The sequence below is a fragment of the Engystomops pustulosus genome, chromosome 2 (genome assembly GCF_040894005.1).
Source record: "Engystomops pustulosus chromosome 2, aEngPut4.maternal, whole genome shotgun sequence".
Taxonomy (NCBI): domain Eukaryota; kingdom Metazoa; phylum Chordata; class Amphibia; order Anura; family Leptodactylidae; genus Engystomops; species Engystomops pustulosus.
The window spans coordinates 174,706,692-174,720,720 of NC_092412.1; the positions used below are offsets into that span (position 1 = coordinate 174,706,692).

General features: G+C 44.8%; 1 protein-coding gene across 4 annotated transcripts in view; it reads left to right on the top strand.

The window, feature by feature from the left end:
• The first annotated feature begins 7,152 nt into the window (after positions 1-7,152).
• Positions 7,153-14,029, top strand: part of LOC140118900 (uncharacterized) — a 34,910-nt gene continuing 28,033 nt past the window's right edge. Inside the window, exons 1-3 of one of the 4 annotated variants that reach the window (XM_072137340.1) lie at positions 7,153-7,312; positions 10,427-10,581; positions 12,077-12,171. The gene's annotated coding sequence lies outside the window, so the exon portion shown is untranslated. Of the gene's footprint in view, positions 7,313-7,346; positions 7,644-10,426; positions 10,582-12,076; positions 12,172-14,029 lie in introns of those variants that run through there. The other 3 variants (XM_072137337.1, XM_072137338.1, XM_072137339.1) reach the window with 3 other exon arrangements.

Genomic DNA, 14,029 nt, shown 5'->3' on the forward strand with positions numbered 1-14,029 from the left:
TATTACTGTCACTGTACTGTTACTATACCACCATGCATTACTACCACAGTATTGTTACTATAACCCCCCGCATTACTACCACAGTACTGTTACCATATCACTCTGTATTACTGGCACTGTACTGTTACTATATCACCCTACACTACTACCACAGTACTGTTATGAAAAAAAAACTTGCATTACTGTCACTGTACTGTTACTATACCACCCTGCAGTATAAGGACTCTACTGTTACAATATCACTTTGTATTAATGGCACTGTACTGTTGCTATACCCCCCTGCATTACTACCACAGTACTGCTATCATATCACTCCGTATTACTGTCACTGTACTGTTACTATACCACCATGCATTACTACCACAGTATTGTTACTATAACCCCCTACTTTACTACCGTAGTACTGTTACTATATCTCCCTGCATTGCTACCACAGTACTGTTACTATATCACTATGTATTACTGGCAGTGTACGGTTACTATAACCCTTTGCCTTACTACCATACTACTGTTACCATATCACTCTTTATTACTGGGACTGTACCGTTACATTACCAATGTGCATTACACACACTGTACTATTACCATATCACTTTGTATTATTGGAACTGTACTTTTACTATAACCCCTTGCATTACTACCACAGTACTGTTGTTAAAAAAAAAACAGCATTACTGGCACTGTACTGTTACTATACCACCCTGCATTATTTGCACTGTACTGTTATTATACCAACCTGCATTACTATCACAGTACTGTTACTATACCCCCCTGCATTACTGGCACTGTACTGTTACTATTCCACCTTGCAGTTTCGGGACTGTACTGTTACTATACCGCCCTGCATTACTACCACAGTACTGTTAATATACCACTTTGCAGTATTGGGACTTGATTAAACTTAATTGTATTTTTTGTTTCCATGTCCCAAGTGCATAACTTTACATTTATCTACATTAAACCTCATAAACCATTTATCCCCCCCAAGCTCCCAGAACTCTGTAATGCTATACTATCGACCTCAGTACTAATGACTTTACAAAGCTTAGTATCATCTGCAAATATTGAAACTTGACTGTGTAAACCCACTACAAGGTTATTATTATTAATAAAAATATTGGCCCCAATACTGACCCCTGTGGCAATCCACTGGTAACGTCAACCAAATCTGAGAATGTTCCATTAAATGGGTTATCCGGGTTTTAAAAACTAGTGAGGGCCAGGCTGGGGAGGGCTATTTAAACATAATAAACATCCACTTACCTCCTCCGGCGCCGCCGATGTCCCGCGCCGCAGTCCCTTTGATTTGTGCTCCTGTTTGTTTACAGGGGCACGGAAGCCGCACACAGGGAGCTTCCGGTCCGCGGCCGGAAGCTCCCTGTGCGCCCTTGTAATGAAACCGGCGCACAGAGAAGACTGGCCGCGGCGCTGGACCTCGGCGGCGCCGGACGAGGTGAGTACATGTTTATTATGTTTAAATAGCCCACCCCAGCACTGCCCTCAGTAATTTTTAAAACCTGGATAACCCCTTTAATGACAACCCTCTGTTTATTTTATCACTAAGCCAATTTCTTTCCAAATACACAGATTTTCCCCACGTCCCAACAGTCTCATTTTATCTACCAACCTTTTATGCTGCACTGTATCAAATGCCTTGGAAAAGTCCATATATACAACATCCACAGCCTCCCACATGTCTAGTCTGGAACTTACCTCCTAATAGAAGCCAATCAGATTAGTGTGACGGGACTGATCTCTCATAAACCCATGCTGATGTTGGGTTATAAGGTTTTGTACAGTGAGATACTCCAGGATAGCAAACCCCTCAAATATTCTCCCCACAACAGAAATTAAACTCAGAGGTCTGTAGTTTCCAGGATCGCTTTTTGGTCTTTTTTTGTATATTGGTACCACATTTGCTATGCGCCAGTCCTGTGGAATATAACCAGTCCTCCAGGAATCTTCAAATAATAAAAATAATGGTCTGTCTATCACAGTACATGGTTCATGCAGAACCCGGGGGTGTATGCCATCTGGCCCCGGTGATTTATCTATCTTAGTGGTTGTTAGGCGGCACCGTACCTCTTCATGGGTTAAACTGTTGCCATTCCAAAGAGAATTTACATTTTTCCTCACCATGTCATTCACCATGGGATTTTCCTGGGTAGAGACAGTTGAGAAGGCGACATTCAATAGATTGGCCCTTTCCTCATATGCTTCCACCATGACACCCCCCCCTAGGTTATTCTTGAAAGGGCCCACACTCTTTTTAGTTTCTCATCTCGTATATACCACATATACTCTGAATAAGCCGACCCAAGTATAAGCTGAGGAACCTAATTTTGACACAAAAAACTGGGAAAACCTATTAAGTCGACTATAAGCCTAGTATGTAGCATGACAGCTCATTCCACCAGTATATAGCCAGAAGCCCCGTGTCCCCAGTATAGACAGCCAGCTCATGCCCCCAGTATTCAGCCAGCCCTTTACCTCAATATATGTCCAGCAGCCCCTGCCCCATAGTATATAGCCAGCAGCCCCTTCCCCCAGTATACAGCCAGCAGCCCCTGCCTTCCAGTATATAACCTCAAAACCCTGCCCCCCAGTATATAGCCTGAAGCCCCTTGCCCCAGTATATAGCCATCAGCCCCTGACTGCCCAGGATATATAGCCATCAGCCCCTGCCCTCAGTATATAGCCTGTAACCCCTGCCCCCTAGTATATACCCAGCAGCCGCTGCCCTCAGTATATGGCTAAAAGCCCCTGCCTTCAGTATATAACCTGCAGTATATATAGTACTTGAAAAATAATATTTTGCTCCCTTCATCTGCAGCCCTTCCCCTTCTTACTGGAGCAGACAGTCCCCCTGGTTGCTAAAGGCCATGTCTTGCTGCAGCATTGCTACCCCTGAAGTGATATACCCCTCATCCGCCAGCCTGGCAAACTTATTGGGGTGCACCTGATCAGGACTAGACTCCCTGCAACTCTTCCCTGTACCCCGCCTTCTACATGTTACCCAACTAGCTGCCCCCTTACTCTGAACCTCCATACTTCCATCCCCATACCCATCTTCCCCAGAGAGTTTGTGCTCCAGGAGAAGCAAACTTCGCTCCATATCATCAATTGCCTGCAGCCTTAAAACTTGCTCATTTACATCCAGAATCTGGGCTTCAAGATGAGCAATTTTCACACATCACACACAGCAGTATTCGCCTCAAACGGTTGTACAGGAAAGTATACATGGTACAGGATGTACACTGTGTAGCATTGGCAAGTCCATTGTACTAATTGGGAATACTGTGTACCACAAAAAAAAACAGTAGTTACCTGCTTAAATCCCTCAATTTTAAACCCCTTAATCCTAACTCCCACTTTGGAGACTGCAAACACTTAGAATCAATGCACACTTGCAAAAAAAGATTACGCACTCGCTTTTTTCTGTTTGCTATTACATAGGTTTGATGTCAAAATAAGCCGGCTAAGAGTGGCTATCACTGTACTCAACCTCCCTGCATTACTACCACAGTGTTGTTACTATACCACCCTGCATTACTTGCACTGTACTGTTACCATATCACTGGCACTGTAGTGTTACTATAAATCCCTGCATTACTGGCACTGTACTGTGAGCTTGGTCCGGCGTCTTGGTCTTAGGCTATGGCACTGCAGTGCTTGCTAGCGTTATCGGAGGTTTCCGATAAAGCTAACAGTGTAACACTGCTACATATGGGGTAGCGCTAGGAGCCACTTACTTTAGGGTGACAGGTCCTCTCTAAAAACACGACCGGATCGCTGAGCTGGGATGAAGCAGATTGGTGCTCCGGCTCCCACCCCTTACTGCGGTGGATGCTCTTCTTCCACTACACGGGCCAACATCATGGGGAGAAGTGAGCCTGTTGTTAAAAAAAATGTTAATCCCACCCAACAACTACTTTATGCATGGGTGGACTTGTATCAAATAGGGAAATTGATGCAATTGCTATGAGGCACTCCGGTAATATAGCCAATATAGCCGGACCACTCCAGACTAATAAGCTGAATTTTTTTAAATTCTTTAACCGGTTCGCGACCGCCCGCCGTGTATTCACGGCGGCGGTCGCGTTCCGATGCATGGAGAGGGCTCGCGGGCCGAGCCCTCTCCATAGCCGGTAAGTCTCTGCTGCATATTGCCGGCACCGATCGCGGGTGTTTTCTTGCTGATCGCCGCCGGCATCTTTCCGAGGATCGCCTCTCCCCGTGACGTCATCGGGGAACGGCGATCCGTCGCCATGGTAGCTTCGGGTCTCACGAAGACCCGAAGCTACTTCGGGTTAACCCATTCATTACAATGTGCTATCAGCACATTGTAATGTGTGAAGGAGTAAAATCCCCATATACTGCCATACTGTAGTATGGCAGTATATGGTAGGATCGATAAGACAACCTAGGGTTAAAGTACCATAGGGAGTCTGAAAAATAGTAAAAATAAAAAAAAAAGTTAAAAAAAAAAATTATAATAAAAAAACCTAAAAATTCAAATCACCCCCCCTTTCCCTAGAACTGATATAAATATAAATAAACAGTAAAAATCATAAACACATTAGGTATCGCCGCGTCCAAAAATGCCTGATCTATCAAAATATAATAACGGTTTTTCACTGCGTTTAACCCCGTAACGGAAAATCGCGTCCAAAGTCAAAACTGGCACTTTTTTGCCATTTAAAAAAAAATTAAAAATTCTATAAAAAGTGATCAAAAGGTGGTACAGTCCTAAAAATAATATCATTGAAAACATCATCAAAAGTCGCAAAAGATGATACCACCCTCAATTCCATATAACGAAGTATGGAAAAGTTATAAGCACAAGAAGACGGCAAAATAAAAAAAAAAATTTGTTCGTGAGGTTTTAATTTTTGTAAATGTATGAAAACATTATAAAACCTATACAAATTTGGTATCCCTGTAATCGTACTGACGCAAAGAATAAATTAGATGCGTCATTTGTGGCGTGAAGTGAAAGCCGTAATATCCAAGCCCACAAGAATACGACACAAATGCGTTTTTTCACCATTTTCACTGCATTTGGAATTTTTTCCCGCTTCCCAGTACATGGCATGGAATATTCAATGCGATCACTATGCAATTTGTTACGCAAAAAACGAGCCGTCACATAGCTTTTTACGTGTAAAAACGAAAAAGTTATAGATTTTGAAGGTGGGGAGTGAAAAATGAAAATGAAAAAATGGGAAAGGGCCCGGTCCTTAAAGAGAACCCGTCATGCAAAGTAACCCCCCTAAACTAAATATATTTTCATAAACTGCCATTAGTCCCTCTACATGCCTGTAAACCTAAGCAATGAGGTCCTAAAGCTGTATGCAAATGACCTATGAAATGTCCAATGAAGCATTAGCATATTCAAGCTGTCCACTCTATTCATGAGTGGGAGGCACAGCCACACCCCCAGTGCTTGACTGACAGCCTGTATAATGGTGTGAGGCTGTATAATGATGTGCTTGCTGGTGCTGGTGGCCACACCCCCTGCAGCCTGTGTGTGTATATGTGTGTGTGTTTAGGAGAGATACAGCAGCTCCAGGCAGCCATGTTACAGCAGAACATGTCAGATTCATGTGTAGCTGATGTCTGTGTCTCTCACCTGTGTATTAGGAGGATGCAGCATGTCAGCAGATGACATACACACACTAGCAATGCTTTACTATACATTACACACAGACATGAGCAGGGGGAGGAGAGGGGAGGGGTAACAGGGGTGACATCACTGCCTCTGACCATGTGACCAGCCACATTTACATGATAAAGAATAGATGATTTTACAATGAATAATGTATGAAATAACTAGATAAAGGCTGGGATGGGATCCTTGTGAGCTGCTCCAACAGGTAGTAGTGACAGGACAAGTGACACAGACTTGATGACAGGTGTCCTTTAACCGGTTAAAGAGTGGTGTATAGCGTTATTATTAAAGAACTCCTGAGGAGCATAGTTCTTCAGGAACTTCTTAGTAGGACATGTCTACCATCAGCAGAGCTGGATTAAAGGAGGGGCTCCTGGGGCTCTAGCCCTGGGGCCCCCACCACTTTCACTTTTTAAGGGGCCCCCACCAGTTTCCGACAGTCAGTGACACAGTGTCTCTGACAGTGTCTCTGACACTCTCTGTGTAGGATGCGCAGCGGCCTGCCCACATCACACATAGGGGTCTAGGATGTCAGATGTGTCAGTGAGACACAGCTGCCATTGCTGGGGGAGTTCCCCGATGCACTGTTTCCGCGGCAGCAGGTTGTGATGGGACCCCGGCGACGAGTATTGACGTCGGCTGTCGGCGTCCGATCACTACATGCTGCTGCCAAAACAGTGCGTCTGTAATCTCCCCCAGTGATGGCAGCTGTGTCTTCAGTGGCCGGTGGCTGCCTGAAGAGCTAGGAAGAACCTGCAGCTTTGTGGGATCACTGGAAGGGAAGCTGAGGTAAGTATGAAGTTTATTATTTTGTGGCCATTTTCTACAGGGGACTGGCGGCTAAATTCTACACGGAGCTGGTGGCTGTATACTACAGGGGTCTGGTGGCTGTATACTACAGGGGGCTGCAGGCTATATACTACAGGGTCTGGCAGGCTACATACTACAGGGTCTGGCAGGCTATATACTACAGGGTCTGGCAGGCTACATACTACAGGGTCTGGCAGGCTATATACTACAGGGTCTGGAAGGCTACATACTACAGGGGGCTGGCAGGCTACATACTACAGGGGGCTGGCAGGCTACATACTACAGGGGGCTGGCAGGCTATATATTACAGGGAGCTGGCAGGCTATATACTACTGGGGGTTGGCAGGCTATATACTACAGGGGGTTGGCAGGCTATATACTACAGGGGGCTGGCAGGCTATATACTACAGGGGGCTGGCACGCTATATACTTCCAAAAACATTGTTGGAAGGGCCTCCACCAGTTTGCGCCCAGGGACCCCCACCACCCTTTATCCGGCCCTGACCATCAGTAACACCGAATAGGATCCCATTTCAGCATGGTGCTGTATGAATGCAGTGTACCAGGCGGCGGCTGTGAGAGCTATATTGTCACTGTTCGCATGGCAGTCGGTGATATTGTAATTGGTTAATAACGTAGGAAAAGGAAGTTGTATTCCACCTCCTGGAGCTGCAGTTCCCACATTAGCAGCACTTTGTGAATGAGACCTGGACAGGAAGGGGCTCTGATAGGGAGGGGTCATGATAGGCGACTGGCACAGGCCGGCCATAGGAGCTGCAGGACAAGATAACAAGCGCTGCCTTCTGGATATCAGTGTGCTCCAGCTGCAAGGTGAGTGTGCGTTGTATGCGGGACATTGTAGTGTGCGCCCTAACTAAGGGACAGGGTTGCTACAGAGTCTCATCCCAGTCTACGGTCAGTTCTGCGCCCTGGAAGTAGACGCACAAGAAGCTGCTCCTGTGGGAAGACGTTGTACGATCTGGCGGCAGTCATCTGCTCTGCATGGCGCCCAGCCTTGTAGCTTTACGTCTTTTCACGCTCTGGATGTGGGGGGGAGGGCAAGTGAAGGCTCCGCATGAGAGGTGAGGCGGCCGCAATGTACGGAAAGTTATGGATTTACCACTGTTACGCTGGAGGCAGCCGTCTTGGCGATGGAACCGGGGTGAGCGGCTGCAGGGTGTCCGCTATAAGCAGACTTCTGTATGAGGGGTATTTAGTCAGCAGTGAGACCACCAGTGCAAGGCTTTGCTTCCATTATTAGCATTGCGGTTATTTAGACGCATCATTGCAGGCTAAGGGAGGTGTGAACGCCACTTTACACGGGGCACTGTTCACATGTGCATAATATATTCTGTATTTATGCCCCCCCCCCACCCATAGCACTCATTTCATTGCAAGCTAGCGCTGCCGCCAATCCATTTTGGGAGACAGTCCAGCAAATATCAGGATGATTACAGATAATGCTGCAATTCTATAGCAAAATAGACGTATGTACTGTTTGAAGGAGGGAAAAGGACACCCTCATGGACCCCTAACAGGGGCTCAACTACAGCGATAGCAGCTGCTATGGGGCCCGCCGTAGCAGGTGGCACTAGCATCTGTGATATTTCATGTGTATATGCTGTGTGTATTTGTCATGTGTTTATGCTGTATGAATATTTTTTAAGGGATAAGTTCAGAAGTCTACTATGGGGCCCTGCTTCTTCTAGTTACAATACTGACCCCTATGAATCTGCACCAGAGCCTGGTTGTACATTGGTAAATTTGCTGTGCAGTTCTCCAATAGCGACAGCTCACATTTATCAAAAACCGTGAAAACAGTTGCAAGACACAGGGTTCTGGCTACCGATCGCATTCGCTTCCATATAAATGCACACGATATCCGTCTGAGACCCACCACGGCACTCTGGGTTTGTAAAAGCTAGTGGTATGTGTGACCGCACATTAATATTGATTCGGTGTATATTAGCATTGATAGGGATATCATGTGGTTAAATGAAGCTTAAATCATAAATATAGTTTTTAGCTCTCACGTACTCTGATTTCTGTGCTAGCTACACCTGAAAAAAGTCAACAGCAACGGATAGACGCCCGGCAGTATCAACAATAACTAAACCACTTCTTTGTGGTTTACACAAATTTTGTGGTTTACACAAAGGGAGAAAATGATGCTTATCTGATGCTTATCAGAATGACGATACATATGTATTGAAAATGACTTGTGATTGATATACATGTATTTTATAAACTAAGAAGTAATCAAATAATCACGCCTGTACTGAACAGTATAAATATCTGCAGGCAGCTGAATAAAGTGTGCTCAGTGGCACTGTAATGTTTATCACAATGCCATATGCATGCTTAAGAGGACCTGTGACTGGATTTTGACCACCCAGAGTAACAATGCCTGCTGATAAAGGGTTACAATTCGTCCCCATATCACCTAAAATTAGCTGCCAGTGGGGCACTGTACCTTAATTACAGACATTTTTCTGATATGCAAATTATGTGACTCATCTCATGTATCTGTGACTCTTCGCTCTCTCTATCGACCACGCCCCATTATTCTGACTGACAGCTCTGTGTCTCTTCAAATCACTGCTCTGCCCCTTTTTACTTAGGGGCCGTCTGCTGATATTCAGACGGCCCCTAGCAGGTAATATAAGATCAAAGGTGATTTATGTGGATGTAAGCGAAACTATTTTTAGCTTAACCCCTAGGCGCACCATGAGCGGCTAGATACTAAGCGCACGGGGACGTGCTATAACGTCCTGCTTCTGGCATCGGCTAACGAACGGAGCCGGTACCAGAAGCATCGACTGTAAGCTAACACATGCTTTGCATGCTCAGACAGTTTACACTGCTCTACAATAAAAAAAGTATTGTAGAGCAGTGTATTGAACTTGAACCAGCAATCAGAGCATCACTGGTTCAAGTATGTATAAGTAAAAACACTAAAGTTTACACATTAGAACAAATAAAAAATAAATACATAAATATATAAGCCCCAAAAAAGTCATCTTCCCATAAAAACACTTAATAAAGTATAAAAAAAAACACAAAAAACCCACATATTTGATATTGCTGTGTCCAAAACAATCTGTATAATAAAAAGGAATCATTACTGGACCCGCACGGTAAACGCTGGAGAAAAAAAAAGCGCAAAAAACTTCCAAAAAAATACCATTTTTAATTAATACCTTTAAAAAAATGCTCTAAAAAGTTATTAAAAAATGTTCCGCACTCTAAAATGAGACCATTAACAAGAACAACTCTTTGTGCAAAAAAGAAGCCACTAACCAGATTTGTCAGCCGAAAAATAAAAAAGTTATGCATATGAAAAAATGGTGATGCTAAAATGAACAAGATTTTCTCCAAATTAGTTTTTATTCTGTACAATTGAATAAAATACACAAAACTCCCACATATTTGGTATCGCTGCGTCCGTATCAATCTGCATAATAAAACAGAGGCATTATTAGATCTGCAAAGTGAACCCCGTAAAAAAAAAAAAAAAAAACTTTGAAAACAAAGGTTTTTACCATATTTTTGCCAATTTTTTTTTTTTTTTTTTTTTCCCATAACTAAACCCAAAAGATATCATCCAAATTTTTAAACTAATTTGAAGTACAATCTCAAAATCCCCTGGATATCTTATATAGTTTCAAAGTTATAACCACTTCTAGTGACACAGGGCAGATTTGAAAAATGGGGCCGCGTCCTAAAGGCCAAAATAGGCTGAGTCCCATAGGGGTTAAAGAAGGGTATCAGTCAGTTAGTTCTATAGGAACCTGTCACTGGCTGTAGATGTGCAAATGTGGTGACAGGTTCCCTTTAACATGTTTCACAAAATCATAAAGCAGAGGGAGATGAGTGATCCTACTGTCAAAAGAGCGATTGGTTAAAAAGAATTGTATAACATTTTTTTTTTTTTTTTTTCTTAAGGTTAAAAATTGACCGGCTTTGAAGATAAACTCTGATTACAATTTACCTTGTAAGAACGCAGCACTTTACTTCTACTAAAATACAGTTTTCATATAAGCTTGGATTTTACAGCTTTCATTGTACAGTTCAAATGACACATCCCTTTTACTCTTTGGGTGAGTACAATCATTAAGATAACCTTTTATTTTTTACAGTTTTGTTTTAAATATTTAAAACTTTTGGTAAAGAAAAATAAGTGCAGTTTTGTAATAACGGTGCTCGGTGAGGTGTAGGTTGTTTTTTTTTTTTTTTTTTTTTTTTTTGTTAGGAAAGTTTACCTGCACTACAAATTTGTTCAAATCTCTGGGAAAACTTCAAAGTACTAGGCTACATTCACACTACTGTATGGAGGACGTATATACGGCCGATATACCTCCTTCATAGACGGCAATGGGTGCACGGCACCGTACCGCTCCGTACCCGGGAAAAAGATAGGACCTGTCCCGTAATACGGCGCCGCGTGCCATGTATCTCTATGGAGAGGGGCGGGGGTGAGCTGCGCTCACCTCCTCCTCCTCTCCCCGTGCACTGCGGTTGCCCGCTATGGTACGGTACGGGTGGGCAACGGCAGTGTGAATATAGCCTTAGTCAAATGTTTTCTGTTAAGTTGTTCATCCCTTGAGTGATGGAATCCTAGGTGGTGATAAGAATTCATAATATGGCTTACGTTGCAGATCTTTGACCTCTTGTGTAATTATGAAGTTTTCCACCATAAGACAAACTGCTTAAACGGCAATATTTAGACATGCTGTTTATTACCTTAAAGGGAACCTACCACCATGAATCTACCTATAAAGGTAGATGGGGTGGTAGGTGGATCAATAGGACGTGAGGATAGCCCTTTTAAGGGCTAATCCTCACGTCCCCGGGCTGTTTTGTGAACTTATATGATAGTTTTATGCTAATTTTGTTATGCGGCTACTGGGGTGTGGAGTAGCCGCAGCTGTGGCTACACGGCGCGGCTACTCCACGCCCCAGTAGCCACTTTACCCCTCCTACCCACAATCTTCGGCGCGCAGCTCCTTGCAGCTGCGTGCCCTCGTCCGTCCAACCTGCCGTCTGCGCACGCGCAGAACAGCAGGCCCGCGCAGAGGGCAGGTTGGTTATAGGTAGATTCGTGGTGGTAGGTTCCCTTTAATAATACTTAATTTTATTAGCCAGAATTGTAGACAGCAGATAATGTTCATTACCTTTTAAAGGAAACCTACCATTTCAAATGGTAGGTTTAAGCTGTAAACACCGAGCACCAGCTCAGGGTGAGCTGGTGCCGGTGCTTAGTTTCGTTAGTGTTAAAACCGCGGTATCGCGGTTTTAACACTTTTTAAACTTTATAGCATAAACTGCTTCGGCGCTGCGTGCGCACGATCGTGCGCGCGCCTACATAGGAAATGCCAAAGGTGTTGCGCGCGCACGGTCGCGCGCAGCGCCGAAGCGGCTTCTGCTATAAAGTTTAAAAAGTGTTAAAACCGCTGGTGCTCGGTGTTTACAGCTTAAACCTACCATTTGAAATGGTAGGTTTCCTTTAAGTAATAACCAGAAATTGCTTGATGCCCCATTCTACTCTGTGTGTATAAAAGTAGATGTCTACAATAAAATATGCATTTCTCTTAGATTCATCTTGACCCTTTGAGATCATCCTAACAGTGGTCAGAAAGTTACAGTACACTCCACTATAGCAGTTATCGTTATCTGCAGAGGGCTGAAAGGTAAATCATAAGAACTAGTGTTTTCCATCTTGTTATAAAGATTTGTTTTTTTTCCACAGCTCAGGTCAGTTGCAATAAGTATAAATCAATTTGGGAATTGATAGTTAATCACTCTCAGATCGGCAGGGCCTCTGCTGTCTCAAGTGCTTATCTTAAGTCATCCAATAATTGCTTCATTTGCTTCACATCTTGGTGACGTCTCATGTCATTTGAATGGTGCTGCTTAAGACCTTCCTGCTCCAGACAGATATATCCATCTCTTAACTGATGCTGGTACAGCTCTTGACTGGAGCTTAGCTGGCGTCAAGAAACACAGCAAGGCTGAGCCCTCTCCATACAAGGTGGGTGTTTGCTGCATATTACAGCAACCGCCTACCAGTAACGGCCACAATTGGTGCTAGCTAGTTAGGGTGTTAAACCCATCACTGCCAGTGGCTGTAAATAGCTGGCAGAGTGTGTGCCGCCATATTGGCTTAGATCGTTGCTCTTCGTGACCTCATCGAGGAACGCCGATCCGTCTCCATGACAGTTACGGGTCTTTGTAGTTATTAGCTCTAGAAGATGGTGAAATAAAGATTTTTTACTTTTGTACGCAAGGATTGAATTTTTTAAATGCATTAAAACCTACCATATGTACTTGAGTATCAGCCAAGATTTTCAGCACAGAAAATGTGCTGAAAAACCCAAACTTGGCTTATACTCTAATAAAAAAAAAAAAAAGAATGTCATACTCCCTTTTCTGACGCCCTTCAGGTCTTCTCTTCGTCCCTCCAGCAGCGGCAGGTCCATGCCGCAACACGCAATATGATGGCAACAGAAGCTGACGTCAGAGCCTGTACGCCGCAACGTCGCACGGACCTGCTGCTACTGGGGACAAGAAGAGAAGAATGCGGGGGCATTGGAAAGGTGAGTATTGACTTTATTTTTCAATGTTGGTCTTGCTTTATACTGGGGGCAGGGGCTGGATGGCTAATATACTGGGGGCAGGGGCTGGATGGCTAATATACTGGGGGTAGGGGCTGGATGGCTAGCTAATATGCTGGGGGCAGGGGCTGGATGGCTAGCTAATATGCTGGGGGCAGGGGCTGGATGGCTAGCTAATATGCTGGGGGCAGGGGCTGGATGGCTAGCTAATATGCTGGGGGCAGGGGCTGGATGGCTAGCTAATATGCTGGGGGCAGGGGCCGACTGGCTAGCTAATATGCTGGGGGCAGGGGCTGGCTGGCTAATATATGTTCGAGGACCCTAATTTTACTACCAAAACCTGGGAAAACCTATTGACTCGAGTATAAGCCGAGGGTGGGAAATGCATTGGTCACAGCCTCGTAGTATACAGCCAGCCCACTTAAAGGGAACCTACCACCACAAATCTACCTATAAAGGTAGATTGGGTGGTAGGTGGATCATTGGGACGTGAGGATAGCCCTTTTAAGGGCTAATCCTCACGTCCCTGCACTTTTTTGAGAACTTTAATTTGATATTTATTCAAATGTACTTATGTGGCTACTGGGGCGTGGAGTAGCCGCTTATGAGATTACACGAGGCGGCTACTCCACGCCCCGGTAGCCACTTTACTCCTCCTACTCACCCATCTTCGGCGCGCAGCTCCGCGTAGCTGCGCGCCCTCGTCCGGCGAGCCTGCCGTCTGCGCATGCGCAGAAGAGCAGGCCCGCGCCTGCGCGGTCACAACTCCGAAACAGGCGCGGGCCTGCTCTTCTGCGCATGCGCAGACGGCAGGCTCGCCGGACGAGGGCGCGCAGCTACGCGGAGCTGCGCGCCGAAGATGGGTGAGTAGGAGGAGTAAAGTGGCTACCGGGGCGTGGAGTAGCCGCCTCGTGTAATCTCATAAGCGGCTACT